This window comes from Atractosteus spatula, chromosome 1, assembly GCF_055471065.1.
Source record: "Atractosteus spatula isolate fAtrSpa1 chromosome 1, fAtrSpa1.hap1, whole genome shotgun sequence".
Taxonomy (NCBI): domain Eukaryota; kingdom Metazoa; phylum Chordata; class Actinopteri; order Semionotiformes; family Lepisosteidae; genus Atractosteus; species Atractosteus spatula.
Genome location: NC_142706.1, coordinates 40,287,000 through 40,305,940, shown reverse-complemented (window position 1 = coordinate 40,305,940; position 18,941 = coordinate 40,287,000). Strand labels below are relative to the sequence as shown.

Here is an 18,941-nt window from a genome sequence, read left to right as displayed (position 1 = left end):
AGAATGAATGCCACTGCGGTGAGACCAATGGTTGTTTTGTTTTTCTAAGGTTGTTCCATAATTTGGAGGAGTTTCAGATATGTGTGTGAAACCTTTAAATTTAAACTTTTGTATTGTTGCTATTGTTAAACCGGTGAGGGAAATGTTTACATTAAAACTAGTTGGTTTTTTTTCCAGCAGCACACAAACAGTTCTACAAAAAATCTCAAATTTAACACCGTTGAACAGTTCTAACAGGTTAGAGAACAGATTAAACACGTATCTCGGCTACTCTTTCAGGTATACGTCTTAGAAAGCCTTAAAAAAAATAGGGTCCCAAGCTCCCCTGTCTGCCTAGACTGACTCCCGAAGGACATAATCTGAACATGGCTATTAGGTCATCCACAGCCTGAACAGACTGTGAAATACTATGAGGTTGTAAACTAATAATAACAAAAAGGTCAACATAAAAAATGTCATGAATTTCACAAGCACATTTCATTATCTCAGGTCCAGACTAGGGGTGGCAGTATTCCTTATCTCGTGAAAATTACACATAGAACAGTCCATTGTAAGCCTTGCTACATGACTACTAACTACTACACTCAGGCTTTCAGACTTGCACCGAAATGAAAGACTAACATTGTAAGTGGCAGCTTTAAAGACCAAGTAAACAGAAGCTGTTGCAGCCTACTATCCAAGGCAGAGGATGAATAAGGTGTAAGGTTATAAAAAACATTTAAATGCACAAATGGCATTATCTCAGGATACGGTCCGGAATTTAATTACAGCTCTACACACTCCTTTAACTGATAAATAAATAGCCTACAGTACCGACATTGAGAAAACTTTGAATTGCATAAATCAAATTTAGGTCTGAAATGCATAATCTACACTACAACAACGACCCAAGAGAATGTGAAAAATACCTGTACTACCGTTGTGCTGCTCTTGGTTTAGCATGACATATTATGCAAACATTTTTTCCCCTGTCATGTACATCCCACAAGAATTTCCAGTCAACAGCAGCAACATACACTAATTATGTTTCTGTTTCAGGGTGTGCTTTCCTTATCAGAAAAAGAAAGCCATTTTCTCTTATGCTGAACATGATCTTTAGTACAGCTTTTATCCCAGATCGATGAGTCAGTCACACGTGTGGAAAGCTGTCATTGTTGAGGTGTAGGATATGGCACAATTGAATAAAGACAGAACAGAAGGGCAAGGAAAACTGCAAACAGACCACCACTGCAGCTTTTGACTATACTTCAGAATTTAAACAATATTACAAGCATAGCACCCAACAGCTATAAAAGGCTCTTCAAATTTTCAGGACAACATCGTTGATGTTGAGCAATGGCTCAAACCCAGCTCGGCCCTAAAGACAGGGTGACCTGCCCCCGCACCCCTTCCCCCCACCTCTGTAGAGGCTGGCCAGGGGGAAAGCTACAAAAAGGGAGGCAGAGAAATTAAAGAAAGGAAAGAAAACATCCAGAGAAGACATTCCAATTTGCTGAGTGACACATGGTGAGGATCTTTCTCTCTCAGTCTTTACTAGACATCATACAGTAGATCCACAGATATTATTATGGATCATTAAATATATAAATGCCTGTCTTCTAGTTTTAACTCTGAGTGCTAAAAGAGGAACATAAGATACTAAAAGCAAAAGGAAAATCCTAAAGCTTTACATTCAACATTCGATCTTCACGACTCTCCTTTACAGGATCCAAACCTCTTAAAATGATTCGTTCTGGTTTTCACCTGGTCCACATATTTTACTCCTAAAGCTGAATGTGAGAACAGATCCAGGTAAGGAAGTACAGGCTCGAACAAACAAACAAAACAAAAAAACACCACTCCCTGTCTAATTTTGAAAACTGTCACAAATAATTCAACAGCACAGAGAAAAAAAGTGAGCTAAAATTTCAAATATTAATATGCTAAGCACTAGTAGTAGCCTATATTAACATTTTATGGTAAATGGATAATCCCAGGTTATCTCAGCACTCACTACCACATACATGAAATGTTAAACATTTAAAGAATAAAGTTTACTTCACAGAACAACAAACAGCCAAACTGCACAGGGTGAGTGGATAGCTCTCATGTCAAAATGGATTCTGATTTACAGCACACAGAACGCACAGCAAACTACTTTCATTTTCTCCTGAAAGCTTTTCTTGTTTCCCCCCAGAGACCACACTGGAAACAAATAAAGCTCTTGGTCTGAAGTAAAACATTGAACTCTTTATAGTCCACCTACCCCAAAGTTGCAGAAGCATGTTCAGTTTGACACCCCTCGGCAGAAACTGGCAGTCACTGGCAAGGATCATGTGCTGTTCTTACCCTGAGTTTCATTCAGCGCTTACAGCACTCCAGGCTCTCTGCGCATTGCTCAGCTGGCTAAAGACTAAAAGCCAATCTTCTCCCTGCTGCATTGCAGTGCGGGTCAAGAGCTGCTGATAGCCTCAATAACAGGCTCTGTTCCCCTTTCACTTGGCTACTACAGCGTCTCCCTTCTCCTCCCATTCCGAGAGGAGGACACAACGTAAAGCTGGGCAGGGCTGTGCCGTCTCCACTGCCAAATGAAACCAGCCGAGAAGGAACAGACGTTTCTGTCAGCGATTCAGGGCTTTCAGAACTGGGAACGATCACATGTCTCTGGAGAAACGTTTCAGGAAATGTCACATGCCATGGCACAACAGCTCTTTTGTTGAACACTGGCCACTAAAGATAAAACACACACATATTCGGACAGCATATTCGTCAGCATTATCACAGCATTTGATAATGCATCTGCACAAAAAAGACACGGGCTTAAGTATCTGTTCGATTCTAGAAGACGTTCGCACGGTTACAAACTAACACATATATAAACACATTACCACAACTTGAGTTAAAGAATCTGTTATACAAACGCGAAGTCAAAAAGAGTTGGTTTAAATCTATCACCTGGATGCCGTTGATGCTGGAGGAAATTTTAAGTCAGCTGACAAGGCTTTTTTTTTAAGGAAAAAAAAACAGACTAAACATGTCAGCTGTTTTCCAAACAGCTGCTGTTCCCTCATTGCTACATATTGGTTTTTGACATTTAGATGTTGTTTGGCTTTAATTTGATATATCACTATCTAGAAGAGATGTTACAAACATTAATATATGCCACTGTCTATCTCAGGGGAATAACATCTGAAGCAATGGAAATTAGAATGATTATTTTAGCCAATTACCTTGTCAAGCAAACACTTTCCTGCGTACACTGTTCCATGGAACGTTTACTGAAAAATACTTTTTTCTGTCTTTGTGTTCCTGCTTTCCATCTCATTCCTTGAGTTTATTTTCTTTTTCCCTAAATGTTTACAGCTGTTCTAACTTTTCTTGTTGTTTTTTTTTTGGGGGGGGAGGTTGGAAATACAGCATAGTATTCATTTTGGACTTGGAAATGAAAAAAAAAATCAGCCAGTTTTACCTACCACTGGCTACAAAACAGCTGCTCCTTGGGTACAGTTACAGCTTCACCAAAAATGTCAAACAATATTAAAATCAAAGCTGTAAGCCTGCTACAAATATAGTTTAGGTCTTTTAAGCAGAACACCTTCCTGTTCACTGCTTTACAGATAAAATGTAGAACACAGCGAAAACAAAAGACTGCATATCATTATTACAATCTAAGATGCATAAAACTATTCCCTCCTGGCAGGGCTCAAACAAAACAATTATTCTCCACAGCATGAGGGTTTTTAAACAGAAGCTGCCTCACTTCATTGGTGACACTCTCGCAGGCCAGACGCCAGTCGTATAAGATATCTCCCTGGGCTCGGCAGACCCATGTAGAGACCCATAGACAAAGCCATCTCTGGGTAGGTAGTGATCTCACTCACAAGGACAGAGAGACAAATGCCTTCATTTACTGTGACTCCAAGATAAAGCTGAATTGCCAAGTTGGTGGACAGATTCCAGTCACATGTTTGAAACATGTCAACTGCCAGGTGTTCACAAAAACCACCCATTGTACTAAATATTCTTCAACAACGCACAAACACTATTCTTCTGGATTTATGTCATTTTGTTTCTGGATTTCTGTCACCAACATACTCACGAGAAGAAACTCTGAATGGATTCATAAAAACCTATTAATATAATAGTGAATATCATTTTTTCCCCCCAAGATCTGCAATTGATTTTGGAGGAGAAACATACTTAGTTCCTGGAAGACCAAACCTAACCTTATAATGGGACTATGTTATTGTACTCCTGGTGCAGATGCAACCTAATTACTTAGCCTAACTGCTCAGCCTGTAAGAAAAATAAGTATTTTGAATTACAAACACCTCATGACAACAAATTGAAATTTGTACACACCAATCTGTACATATAAGTTGATGGACTGTAAGAGGTTTTCGCCACCTTTCTATAATGTGTGCTTGCCTGCTGAATTGGCACTTCTGTGGATCAACAGCGAGTATTCACCTATGAAATGACCGATGCGTGCTTAAACCTAGAAAAAGCTTAAAAGTGACCCCTAGAACACGAATATTTGTAAAACAATTAGATCACATTTAATCATTTGGTGATCTGATCCATCCATATTTGGGAAAATTAAAGCTTTTTTAATGTATACAGGAACATGTGTATGAAGCCTTTAATATACCCCATTCACGCAACACAGGCTGCAACAACTGATGTGCAGTAACCTCTTCCATATGAAAATTCATATTCATCCATCTACGTCAGTGTGATTCACTTACATTTTACTTTAGGTTGGGCAAATACTCATGCCTCATGTGGAACAATGTAGAATAAGTGAACTACTGTATGTGGAATAAGAGAAAGGACAATCACACTATTCTCTGGAGGACCTCTGAGCAGGGCAGCACTGAAATTCTTTGGCTCCAACCTCGTGAACAAACACTACAAATACTGTAAAACACAAGTATGAACTCTTGGAAAAGGTTCATGTCTAGGTGTGCCCTGGGAGAAATCAGTCAGGCCCACTCACTTTGGGGAAGAGGAGAAAGATCCCCAAAGGCACAACTTATATTTTTTTATAAATAGACTCATCCTTAAAATAGAGCACCTTAATAATCCTACATTGTCTAAAAATTGCAATAAAACAAACAGCTCACATAGTGGTAACGGCACATAACTGGGTAAGTAACTAATCTGTTTTACTCTGTTGGTTCACTGAGAAGGAAAATTTTGAATTATATTTTACCATAAAACACACAACATAAAGTTTCACCCAAATCAGTAACGCTCAGCAAATCTTCTGTGTATTTTAATAAGCACCAAGAGTTTAGAGCAGATCCTCAATGGGACAAGAAATACAGGTCACAAAAGATTTATGTAGTCTATCCCCCCATTAGGTGATTTGATAACTACGAAGCGCTACTTAAGATCTGTTAACATTGTAAAAGTGAGCATAGGAACAATCATAAAAATGAGAAAGAGTTGTATTTCTCATCTTTTGTCACAATAAAGCTTTCATTACAACAAGCAATGTATGTTGGAAATATAATGATCAATGGTGACTGGGCAAGATTATAAAATTAATACAGGGTAAAACTGAATCTCTCATTCCACATTTGTAAGGAAAGTGCCACCAGCCCAGATATATTAATTTGAATATTTTTGAACTACTGTAGTTTCACGGCATTGACTACAAACAGTCTGTATTATTCAAGTTCAGGTCCTCTAACTCAAAACTTTATTTCCAAGGTGTCACTGCTCAATTTCTTATTCTTATGAATAACAAAGTTGTAGAAATGGGTAATATCATTTAATGTAAAGAAAAACTAGTTATACTGATAAACGCTCTAAAAAGGACAGCTTAATGTTCAATAAGTATGTAAGCATAGGCTGTAAGAAAACAAATTAAAACCTAGGATCACCTAAGCCAACACCTTAGCTTTAGCTTTCTGACTTTTGCTAAGGCTTTCACTTTTAACAAGTTCATGTCGACAAAGGCGTGGCACGGAAAGCCAGTATTGCAAGAGTACAAGAAAACAAGCAGGCCTGTGTTCACTAGGCCACAGAAAAATCTGAACTTCCGTGTGTGCTGTATCTGCCTACCTCTCATCTCCAAGGCAACCCTCACAGCTCAGGCGATCCTTTCCTGCATTACTGACTCCCACATATTTCCTTTACGGGCGGGTCCTCTCAGTCACACAGCAAGGCTGATCTCAAGGGAGAGGTGATGGCACATGAAAAATGTACAGCCATGGAGTCTAATGGTTTAGTGCATATTCAGCAGGGTCAACTACTACAAACAATGGCATTTTAGGTCTTTTTTCAGACACTTGTTATTTGGAATGTCCCTTTTGCCTAAGCAAACATTTGCTCTAGAAACAGTATCATCAAACAATGGAATAATTCCTTTGTGAGAAAAGTCCAAGGAGAAAGTCCTTCTATTCTTCCTTCACAATAAAATAAAGAAGGCAACTGTTCTATATTGCAAAATATAAGATAGATGTTTATTTAACATCAGTTTAAGTTTATTCGAGCCATAACTGTCTATGTAGTGCATATTAGATGTAGTGACTTTCTCAAGTTCTTTTTTCTTCATATGCAGATCATGGAACAAAAGCAATATGTTTACAAATACAGTCACAGAAGAATAAACTTGTTGAATAATTGCTTGTGAACCAGTTTAAATTTCTGAGCCCTTCATACATCAGATATGTTATGTAATCACCTAAATTATGTAAATATGATATGCGATATCTAATTATCATTTATAAATTATCTTTATAAATCCTAATCTCTCAATCATGTTGCTGTTTGGCACAAAAGGGCTTCAATAGTTTTGCAAATCTCTTACTCGTGCTAAACAGATGGGTGTGGGCAGTGGGCAGTATGGCAGTTCCTATACAGCATAGTGTCAGCGAAGTCTTTCCCTTTCAGCTCTGAGAAATGTTCCTCACCCTTTCCTTGGCTCATAGATGTGGAGATTGTTTTTCACAATTTTTAACAGGGACATTCTCTGCCAGCCATGACTGAAATCATGTACCTGTTTCTTGACAGCATTATGTTATGAACAATCATTCTTCAAAATCTGTTGCCAAAAGTTGCTCAAACCTGGAAGCCAGTTGATGAATAATCTACAGTAAACCAAGGCAATTTCAGCCAAGGATATTCATTAAAATAATGACACTTCAATATATTAAAGCTCTCTGCTTTTGATTAACATTTCTTAAAAAATTTGGAGCACACTATATGTATATATTTTTTTGAATTCTCAAAACCTGAAAATCATTTTAGATCATTTTTTATGTTCTTGCATCAACAGCAAAAGTATTATCTAGTGTGCTGATGAAAGTGTATTCTAAAGGTCTGCCTGCACCTTTAAGAGTAAAATTGTATATTAATATAAATCATAGTTACACAATTTAAGATTTTTTTTATTTAAAATTACCAACTATTCTTTGTTATATACCCTGAGTTTGAAATAGACAATTGTGTGTTTTCCATGTTTTTGCTCATGGCTAATAAACCTTGTGACCGCACACGGGGGAGAATGAGGAAGTGCAGGGGACTCTTGTGACCCTCCCACTTTTGAGAAGCAAGTAAATCAGCCCAGTACCAGAGGATTCACTGTCAACCAAAGGACCGCAAACCTAAAGTGCCCATTAGCCAAGATGAGAGAGACATTTTAACCAGGTTTTGATCTTCTAATAGTATAAACGAGCTGTAGAGATTTTAGAACACGCTGCAAAAAAGTAAGCATTTTGTTTTCAAGTGAACATATCATTGTAAAAGAGCTTTTGCCAAAAGAAGTAAGATAAGGCTATTAAAAAAGGTTACAAAAGTGATTATGGTACTTCAACAGAAAAGTAAGTTTTACAACAAAGTTACTTGCAGAAAAATCCTATGTAAGATATTTATTGATTTACTACAATAACCTTGTCATGAAATGGGGGATTTCTGTATGAATATACAACACAAATCTCAAAAACAGCAGGTCCTGTGTGAATATTTACTTGTCATTATCTTCACTGTGATGACACTTGAATTCTTCATTTAATTTAATCAAATTACAGAAAAACGAACACCCACATCTTTCTACTCAAGGATCTCTTCAATATTCTGCAGATGCACAGTAAATTGTTTCTTCCAACTACCGACTTACTCTGTTTTGTCCTGTATTACTATCATTTGGTGAAAAGCATACTTACTTTTACATTGAATATCTTCATAATGTCACTGCTTCCCAAAGCCATGAGCTTTGGATTTGTGTGTTATCAATTACGAGCCGTATTCTAGGCTAGCTGCTGATTACACAGGGAAGTAAAGACTTGCAAAAACAAGTCTTTGCAATTTGCAAGTGTCAGCAGTGCGATTTGCTAATCGCTTCACCCCTTCAACACACTTAAATTAGCATGCTTTGATAGAAAATGAAAAATATCACTCTTCTTTCTTTTACTTTTTATCTTAAGATATTTATCTTTATAGGCGTAAACACTGAAGTTTGGAACCTTGTACAGAATGCTTATGCCTTTATTTTATCAAATCAACCTGCCTCAAATTTCCAAATCCAATTTAGAAGGCTATAGAATCAACATTGATTATAGTGATAAAATGAAATCTAACATGAAAAGAAAACAAAAAAACACTGGGTCAACAACAGTCCTTTCTAATGACACACTAATTTGATAAAGGCCAGATGGCTTGTATTCAAAAAGGTCAGATTTTGGAACCTATAACATCTGGCATATGATCCAGACTGCTATCAGTAATTAGCACCGAAAATATTAAAAGCTTAATAACCCAAATCAAAGAGTACTGTACTGTATGTAAATAGTAGAATGTGATGCACTACAGAAGGATGACCGTGAAAATGGAGTTGCATTTTCACAAGAACATTAGTTCATTGTCACATATAAAGGAAATCAGAATGCATCCCCTGTGTTGGGAGTCCTTCCTATCCCCTCCATTGCTGTTGTATTATACAAGCAGCATACTTGACATGGTGATCATGCTTACTTATCAGTGCTAATGTAATTATCAATTACAAAATCCTGTTGCACCACAACAGCGTGAAGGAGAAGACTGCACTGACCAGATCAATGTTTTCTCTGTGATCATATCGCAGAAATGAAGGTTCCTTGGTTAAAACGCAAGAGATCACAAAAACGGTTACAGCCGAGAGGATTCAGCCCGTCTAGCCTGTTTGGCAGTTCATGCTCCATCATACAGTATTAGCTTCAACCACATGGCTGGGTAGCTTGTTCCAGACTCCCACAACCCTGTGGCCAAGCAGGTGCCTCCCACTTTGCTCTCTGCTTCATGTTGCACAGTTCATTCTTCTGGTATTGCCTTTGAGAACTGTGAATATTTGTGTCAAGTTCCCCAAAAATTTTCTCTGTTCAAGAATAAAATGTTTTGCTTTTTTCAGCCTATCAGTGTAAGACACTCCCATGTTTCCTAGAGATACTAATACTTTCCATCAGAACCTGTGCATGCACGAAACTCTGTAATGTTTGCAGATTTGTTTTTTCCCCCAAACTGTAGGGATAGCTACCAACAAAGTGAAACAAGGTCCTGGTATCCAGGTAAGTCATATTTCACTCAATATATTGTGTTAGAATCACTTTAAAGTTGTTTTCACAATATTACTATATTTTAAGCCATTGATATGGTGGCAGAATCTGACATTGATCAAATCTAAATTGCCTCTAATCAATCAAATACTTATTTTTATGCCTCTCCTTGTTTGAAAGTGCAATTATTTGGCTTGTAAAGACTGCTGCTTTCACAGCTGCAAGCTACAGGAGGTTATCTTGTTTGTACAGCCACATGAAATACAATATTCACTGAAGTTAAAACTGACTGATTGGGACCTCGCATATTAACTGTGTATCAGCCGCCTTGTCAGGTTCTTCTAGTTCTACTGTGTAACCAAGAGAGAAATGTAATTTAAAACCATTTTACTATGTTTACAACCAAAACCAATAGTGAAAATCTTATAAATAACACAAATAAAACATAGGATGTGAAGAATTTTTCTCTCTTAACGGGCACACCCATTCCCAGAAACTACGCAAGAATCTTGTCCTTCGGTTTTTATTTCAAGAATCTCAGGATGGCACGGTGGCGCAGTGGTTAGCATGGCTAACCAGCCCGCACCAGACCAGGGGTGCTATCAGCGTGTTCCCCGCCGAGGTCTCATGGGTTTCCTCTGGGTGCTCTGGTTTCCTTCCACAGTGCAAAGACAAACTAGTAGGTTAATTGGCTTCTGAAAACAACTGGACCTGCTGTGAGTGTGTGAATGTTTGCGTCTGTGCACCCTGGGATGGCCTGGCATCCGGGAATCACTTGTTTCTCGTCAGGTTAGGCTCCAGCTCCCCCCCACGCCCCAGTACTGGATAAAGCGATTAGAAAATGTAGGATGATAACCTCAGGTAACACTGATGTCAATTCCCCTCTCAGGAAACACGAAATAACCGACATTCACATAGTTTTACTTGTAGCCTCTTTTATACGCACTGTATTATGAGCATTAAAAAGGTTGAAAGTTATTCCCTTTCATGAAATTTATACAGGAGTATAGTGTTCTTTCTTCACTACCCTAATGGGCTGCGTTTTAAATCTTGTTTTCCATGTTCAAGTTCTCCAATTTACTGCACCTTCACGCAAACCCAATGTGTTTTCCTGTAATTAGCAAAGGTTTTATCTTTGTTACGCTCTGACATGAGATCATGGTTTGTGCCTACATGACATTGTTTACTACCACTTATCTCCAAATAAGGAGGAAATTTAAATAGGAAAAAAAAGGCAGGGGCACAAGTGGCAGGTGTCAGGAAATTCACAGAGATCAGGAGAGAGTACTGTTCACGCAACAAGGCCGAGTCTAACACAGGGTTCCCAGCTATGCTGTTGAAGCCTGCTACCACCTTCTAGCTCAGACAGAAGATGAGACCCCTAAATCAATAAGCTACTCCCAATGAAATTAAATGAGTAGAAGGGCCTTCTCTTGCTTAACCTTACGTTCTTATGATTTCTCTTCATAACAGGACCTGTTATCAATGTCATTGCCTTGTAACATTCCAACGTACCAAGGCAAGAGACCATGGCCTTCTTTATAACACTGCCCAGTGACCCACTCTATTCTGCATTCGAACTTCTCCAATCTACTTCTGGCATGTCGCTATGCAATGTAAGGCTGTATTATCACAACTGCACCTGGCAGCAGAGGCCTTGACATACTGCTGATGGCTTTGAGAAGCTCCTGCCAGAGTTAAATAAGAAATGACAACCTTGGCAATTTGTACCACTTCCTGGAGAGCAGGCTAAATTTGCAGATACTGAATCATTCATCATCTGCATATCCTATCAACCCCTTCTAATAAGCAAAGTTAGCAAAGTCAATTATTGTCCAGAATTTAAATGACTCTCTTCTTTCCAGTCCTGGATATTAAATAATTATGAAATGGTTATTTTTTAATATAAAATGATCTTTGGAGAATACAATTTTTAATTTCATTTAAAAAGTTATGTGGGCTATATTGGACCTAATTAAAACACAGACCCATTTAAACTGTTGCCACAAGAAGGCAAATCCTTATACCTGTAATTTGTGTTTTCCTACCAAATATCATCAAAACAGATGATGTCCTGACACCGGCTTACAAAAACACAAAGGAACTGCTGCCAAAATACAGAACAGATAATATTGCTCTTCCCAAGGTATCGTCCATGTGATACTTTGCACGTGAAATGTGAAAAACAAAGGTTTTATCAGCTGTGATGATGATGCTGAGGCAAAAACAAAGAAATAAAAAATAATATTGGGCAATTCTACGATAAAACAAGCATAAAAGGCTGAGGGAGTATCAAAGCCTGACATAGGAGATCAAACTGGACAACAAATAGTTCTGAGTTTACTTCAGGATGTCTAGTTCACCACAAAACTGAGTCAAAACTGAGAGAAAACACCTTTGGCAATTACAGCTGGGAGTCTTTTTAGAGAAGGCTCTACCATCCTTGCACACCTGGTTGGTGTAATTCTCACCCTTTCCTCCATCAAGCTTGATGGGGATTGTTGATGGACAGCACTTTTCAAGTCTTTCCAAAGTTTTTCCCATGAGATTTAACTCAAGGATATTCACTGTCTTCACCCTAATGTAGCTTTGGCCTTGTGTATTGAGTCATTGTCCTGCAGAAAGGTGAATTTCCATCCTAGTTTCAGGTCATTAGCAGACTGTAGTGGGCTTTTCCTCTAAGAGTTGCCTATACTTTGCTCCATTCATTTTCCTCTCAATCATGACAGGCTTCCCAGTCCATACTGATGAGAAGTAGCCGCATACATTAATGTTGCCACCACCATGCTTGACAGTAGTTAAGGTGTTGACTGGGCAAAGATCTAGTGCAACACAGATCTTTACATTAAACAAAAAGCTTGAATTTTGTCTTGCTTGTAGGGGTGGATGGTATAACCGGTATAGACGGTATACCGGTAGAAATATGTGCCACTATATGGATTTGACTAAACTGTTTATACCAGTAGAGAATGGATTTTGATGTTTACATAGATTGCGCCACCAGCATCATCACAAAACGGTGTTTGGAAATTTTTACTATTGACCCTTCATAGTTTAAAATTCTACCAGATTTTAGCTCCAATTATATAATTCTGAAAATGCTCATCTTGCCAATATTTGGAAGTCTGATAAGTTCAGAATTAATGATCTTCGGTGGTTCAGACGTCCGGTTTATGACGCATCTGAGGTCATTACAGCCAATAAAAACACGCGGGTGTCCTCTTCCCTTTTCCGTGAAAACAAAGTGCACGTGTTCGGTGTGCCCGTCTGCAAACACAAATACGCAGAGAAATGGAGAAAGGGAGCGTTAACGAGATGGGAACAAATGACGAAACTGTTGAAAAGAAGGGTGCTTCATCGATTGTTTGGAAATGGTTCGGATTTAAAAAGTCAGACCACGAGCAGAAAACAGTTATCTGCTAACTATGTCAGACGACGATTTTAGCCAGAGGCGGTAATACAAGCAACCTCTTCTATCACCTATATTGTATTACATATTTACTTATTAAATCAATATTCATTAGTTTATTGTATTGTTTCAGTTCTGCAAAATAAAAATGTTCTTAAAATGTTCCGACACTTACTTCAGTTCAATGTGAAATTTCAAAAATAGTAAAGGAACAACACAGTAGCTAACCAACAGTTAATAGTAACCTAATAGTTAACTCCAGGCAATAAAAACTTACTATCCAAGTCTTGTACGACTTTTAAAGCATATTATGAGACAAAATTCCATATCGTGATATATATTGTTACTGTCCAAAATTAAAATGATACCATGATATAAATTTTAGGCCATATCACCCAGCCCTACTTGCTTGATCACAAAACCTTTTGCAAGAAATTTCAGTATCATTTAAATGTTTTGTTGCAAACTCCATGTGGGATCTGAAATGGGTTTACCACTCTGACAAGCAGGCTAGCTTTTGGAGTGACCATGATTGTTGACTGAAAGAGTCTTTCAAATTATTTCACTCTTTCAAATTTCCCATTGATCTCACAGAAAGCAATTTCATTGCCCATCTTCTTTGTATGGAGGGACAGCATGATCTAGACATTGTCTGGGTAGTTCACCTTCCACTTCTTAATCATCAGCTTCATGATGCTCAAAGGTATCACTTTCCTTTTTCCCCCCAATCTGTGCCTTTCTACAGTTTTATCCCTACATTGTGTTGAAAGCTCCTTGGTCTTCAATGTTGAATTTTTGCTTGGAATTCAATACCAGACAGAGGGCCCTTACAGAGATGCAGTAGTATTCATTCTGAAATCATTTAAAACATTATTGCAAGGCAGGTAGACAGAATCACAACTATGTGTCAAGGCAACTTGACAAAGTATTTCTGTGCACCTGGAAATTTTGGCTTGCTATAGAAAAGGGGGAGAATACATACTGTATGCACTCCACACATCTTAGTTTTGGATTTTTCTTTGGAGGTTTTACTGACATTGAACACTTCTGTGGGTGAAAAGTTAAATTTGAACATTAACGTTTTGCTTACAAATATTCATTTTAAAGGATGTGTCTACATCATTTGTGATTCACCAGAATGGGACATCATTGGAAGGGGATGCACAGGCCAAGTGCTGATGGTGTTTTTCAGGCTGAGAAAACAAAGGTTCACAGCTAAAACATCAACTGCATTGTTTAAGATGCAACAAGCAGCATTAATTCAGGCACCTGCTCAGGGCGTTACTGTAACACTGCACATGCTACCACCTCTGAATTTTTAAGCACTATTTTTTGTGATGTTTGTATGTGATTTTAAAGCCTTGTGAAATATATCACAGGTCTTATGGGTCTTATCTTGTCCTCAATACCCAGCTTTGCACATGTAAGCACCATTAATTTAAAGCAGACATTATTAGGAACAGTATTTCATCCCTATCGATTCTCCCCCAAGGAAATCCTCAATCAGGGCCCTGGAGATAGGTAACTCTGCAGAATATTGGCAGAAGCCCACCTTTTTTACAGCTGTAAATACTACTTACTACCACCGCTTAACAAAACAAGCCATGTTGACACCTAGTTCAATTGCAACTGAGTCAAACAGTGGTTCTCTTATAACATTTTGTTTTAACTTCACATTTGGATTGTGTCACACCAGGACAACTCAAACACACTCCAGTTTCCTGAAAAACTAGTTCATGTTTATCTGCTGACTTCGCTTGCACCTTCTCGCAGACCAGAATTCTACTGGCTTCTTATCATACTTCTCCAAAAGCAATCAGCTCTCGCTCTCTTTACAGGGGTGAAAGGTCTGTTTCCCTACCGCAGAGAATACGTACAGTGCAAAGGAACAAGTAAAAGGTTTATTCCATGCTCCATTTCAACATGGAATAAACCTTTTACTTGTTCCTTTGCAGCCTACACATGCTGACGCAGCTACCTACTTGAATACGCACAGTGCTCTTTGTGCATCTTTGGTCTATCTGATGCTTCCAATAGCTGCACAAGAAGGTAAGCATACCAAGAGGACTTTTCATATTTTTCAGAACAACTGTGCTTCTGGAGAAAATTAATGAACATCTGCAGAAGAGAAGGAGGCTTTGAGACAAGACAAATACAAATATTACAGAGGCTGTGATTCCTGCTAACCCTGATATCTAACTACCAGAGTCCTTACAATCAGTCCTTAATGGGAGATCATGATAGTTATTAATCCAGGAAATTATTTAAGATGTTTAAATTATTAATAAACTGTTTTGAACTACTTGTTCTGTTGTTCTGCTTAAAAATGGGAACTCCACAGAACTAGAATGCATTTTGGCTACACATCGCCCAAAACTGAAAACAACCAAAGTGATGAAAACACACGGCACCCTTTCAAATAAACCACAAAAACATTTTCAGCTGCTTTGGCTTGACATGAATCCCATTGTGGTTACATCTCTGTCCGAATTTTCACACTTAACTCCCAATGTCACTACGCGTCAAACACCCAAACCAAACTGGGCGTGAAATATCCTAAGAGGTGAGGAAACAACATGTTAGATCTTCATGAACATGAGAACGATACCAGTGATTCCCTGTGCCTACAGATACAACCCTTTTGGAAAACACAACCAACAAAGGGAATTAATGATGAAGCTCACTTCCTGACATGACAGGGCTACCTCACTTTGCTTTCCTCATAAATTCACTATTATCCTGATGTATCCTGTAATTTATGCCAATTATAAAGGCACAGCAATATTTTCATAAATTAGACCCATAAAAGGATTAAATTTCATTGCTGTCAGAGAGGCAGTGTTGACATTTGCCTTTTTTTAATACATTTCTGTCCCATCATTGTACCCAGTTTAAAAATGAAGGCTACATAAATTTCCACAAAGCCATTTTTTTCCTGGGGCATTATTTGAATATTAGTTTGCGAGATCAACACATTTGCTTGAGCTCCATAAGCATCAGATATTGTATTGTACTGTTGGAACAGTTTTGAATGTTTAATAAAAATGTCTATGTGAATGTTCATGATTGTTTAGTTTGAAGGTACTACAAAAACACCAGAATCTGCATTAGCCTTTGTCCCGATATATTTATAATTGTGCAGTAAACTCCAGGTACTATCCTTGTTGTGTACTATCAACAGCAAAGATTAATTCACAGAATGATTAATACAGAACAAACATTGGTTGTCAGGGCTAAACACAACATAATCAAAAATCCCATTTTTTAAAATGATATAAGATAACAGTATTTGTAAAGGTACAAGCTTTGTGTAAGTGTTTGAAACTGCATTATGCCCCATATCTTTTTTCAGCTATTTCTTTACTCAAGATTGCATGTCTGTTTCACTCTATACACCAACAAAGTACTTTTCTTATTTTCTCTCATAGAAAAGGCACTAAGCATGTAAAATTTGGTTATAGTAAGCACTATAAGGATCTGGAAAATGCAGTAAATACAACACTGTCTAACGAAATAAAGCGTGCGTAAAAAAATGTCTGTACTCTTCTAATTTAAGTCCAGAAATTCATTGTAAAGACAAAGTACTGCACCTCTGTAGTAGGTAGGTGCTGCATTTCAGTAGTGGGTGAAGTGGATCCCCCTTATACATGTGAAACATTTTGAAAATCTTTTAAGATTAAAAACAATGCACAAATGCAAGTATTTCATTAACGTAGTGCTTTTATTGATACAGCCTAGTTATCTGAAGGATTTTTCTGTGACTGCACTGATCCTGATGTTTTAAAACTCGTGTACCTTAAGGTATAACACGATACTGCATTGTGGCATTCATGCAATATCTAACTGTATTATATGGACACATTTCTTGATCTATTCAACGAGTGCACTTCATCATGGATTAGCCATCCAAGCTCCAAACACTTTGAACTCCCTGCTAACCAGCTTCCATACATTGTGCTCTGATGACAGCCTCACAAACTATAGCTTTCCGAGCACAAACTACAAAACTACGTCAATCTTACACGAAAACATTTTTAAAGTACCTAATTTAAGCGCAACAGTATAAGTACATGTTTAAGTACAATCACATGAATGTCGCAAATGTGTCATTTAAAATAAAACACGTGAGGCGCTCGTTTATAATAGCTGGTTGATCGTTTATCTAAAATATTGCGAGGCACTCTTATTTCATTTCTTAGCATGCAGGAAGAATCGTACACATGGTAAATGCTGAACACCCAGCATAATATGGAATTTATAACTGTCATGGACCCATTAAACCTGTAATTCAAAAATTACATTTAAATTAATGTTAATATTCACTGCGTCATCAGCACCACATTATTTCGTGTAATACTATATCCATTGACAAACTGTAAGCTTCTGTGTACGTACTTCTGACGGACAGCCCTGCTTACATCATAATAACATCAAAAAGCTACTGATATTCTGCTAAAAAAAGGGATACACTAATCATTTTACAAATACACAAAGGCATCGGAAATCTGCCACAACTGTGAAATGTGCCTCGCTGTTCTTACACTCCGTTCCGATACCAGTCTGCATTTCATTCAGATTCTCGTCATTTTATTGCAGTGCTCAGCTGATGATTCTTCTATTGTTTTTCTATGTAGGCAAATCGAATCACTTATCATCTTAAGAAATGAGGAGGAATTGGGAGGAATTTACTTCAGTACACCCGAACAGATCTCGACTTTACAGAAATTGTTACGGAATCATTGCTTTGTGTGATACGGCTACCTTAATATGTAACTTAACAGAAGCATGAAATGCAAAACACTTCTAGTGTCTCAATCACACGTGAACAATAGGCGTAAGAAATACAATGATCTTCCGGCAGTTTAATTATACAGCACAAATACTACTGTAACATTACTCGCAATTCCTCGCTATTCTCAATCGCTTGAGCTCAACTGAAATGAAAATGAAAACTGCAATATCACGGGTTCAACACTTGAAAGCACTACTCTTCAATGTTTAGTTTTGCATTTCCTATTTGAAACTGTGCTAACAACATGTTATTGTAGTAGCGCCTAATGGAGTTAACGTGCACTGAACTGGCTCGAAAAAAACACTTACACTTATATCTATACAAGCTAAATTCAAGCGTTAGATTAAACCCTGTGTCAGTTTAAATAATAATCTATTCCAGACATGTTTTCCAAATCGAGTTCATCACATCGGCTCACCAGGCCTGAACTTTACTCAATCGTGTTGGACCAGAATCTAAAAATCTAGCAAAATACAAAACAGTTGCTGCCAATGTTAGGATAGACCGTATCACGGATGAACTCGGGCAAGACAATAATAACGAGTTGCAATTTTGGGGTTACGGATTCGCCTTCACAACCACCACGCAGGTTTCCTGCACAGTATCGTGTCAATGTTTACATGATGGCGCTAATTACAAAACATTGACTTGCAGTTCGGCGAAGACTGTTTAGACCCATTTTAGAAAACATGCCCGCAAAAGGAAACAAATTATTGAAGCCACGGTGGAAAATAAGTCAGATTAATAAGAGCAGTAAAAAGAAGCGGCGGCTGATTCTGCTGAACTTGAGCAATCGGCACCGCGCGCACTGGGTGGACTACCGTCGCCTCGACTGAAGCGCAATTCCCGTGATTAAACGAGAAAAGGGAATCCCTTACCTTCCACTCTTGCTTTTGCTCCAAAAGGGATAATGCCAGGCCTAGTCAATAACCCCTAACATACAATGGTGCGGCTGCTATGCAGTTATTTTCCTGTGCTGGTTGTACAGTAACCTCTCCGGGATGTAAAGAAGTAGCTGTTCTCTACAATGCAGCTCCGTATCCCGCTTTGCGTCTTCCTCTTTCAACTGGCAATCTTCTACAGGAGACGGGGGGGACGTTTTCGGGATTTGGTTTTCTGTTTTTCGGCTTTAATTTGATTGTGTTTTGATATGTACTGGGTCTCGTAGCTGTGGATCCAGGTCAGTCTCTCGCAGCCTGCCAGAGAGTGACACACAGGCCGT

The 18,941-nt window shown here is 38.2% G+C and overlaps 1 protein-coding gene across 4 annotated transcripts in view; it reads right to left on the bottom strand.

Moving 5' to 3' along the window:
- Positions 1 to 18,941, bottom strand: part of elf2a (E74-like factor 2a (ets domain transcription factor)) — a 57,069-nt gene extending 38,128 nt beyond the window's left edge. For 2 of the 4 annotated variants that reach the window (XM_088926502.1, XM_088926503.1), the window contains exon 1: positions 2,246 to 2,589. The gene's annotated coding sequence lies outside the window, so the exon portion shown is untranslated. Of the gene's footprint in view, positions 1 to 2,245; positions 2,590 to 18,597 lie in introns of those variants that run through there. The other 2 variants (XM_088926504.1, XM_088926501.1) reach the window with 2 other exon arrangements.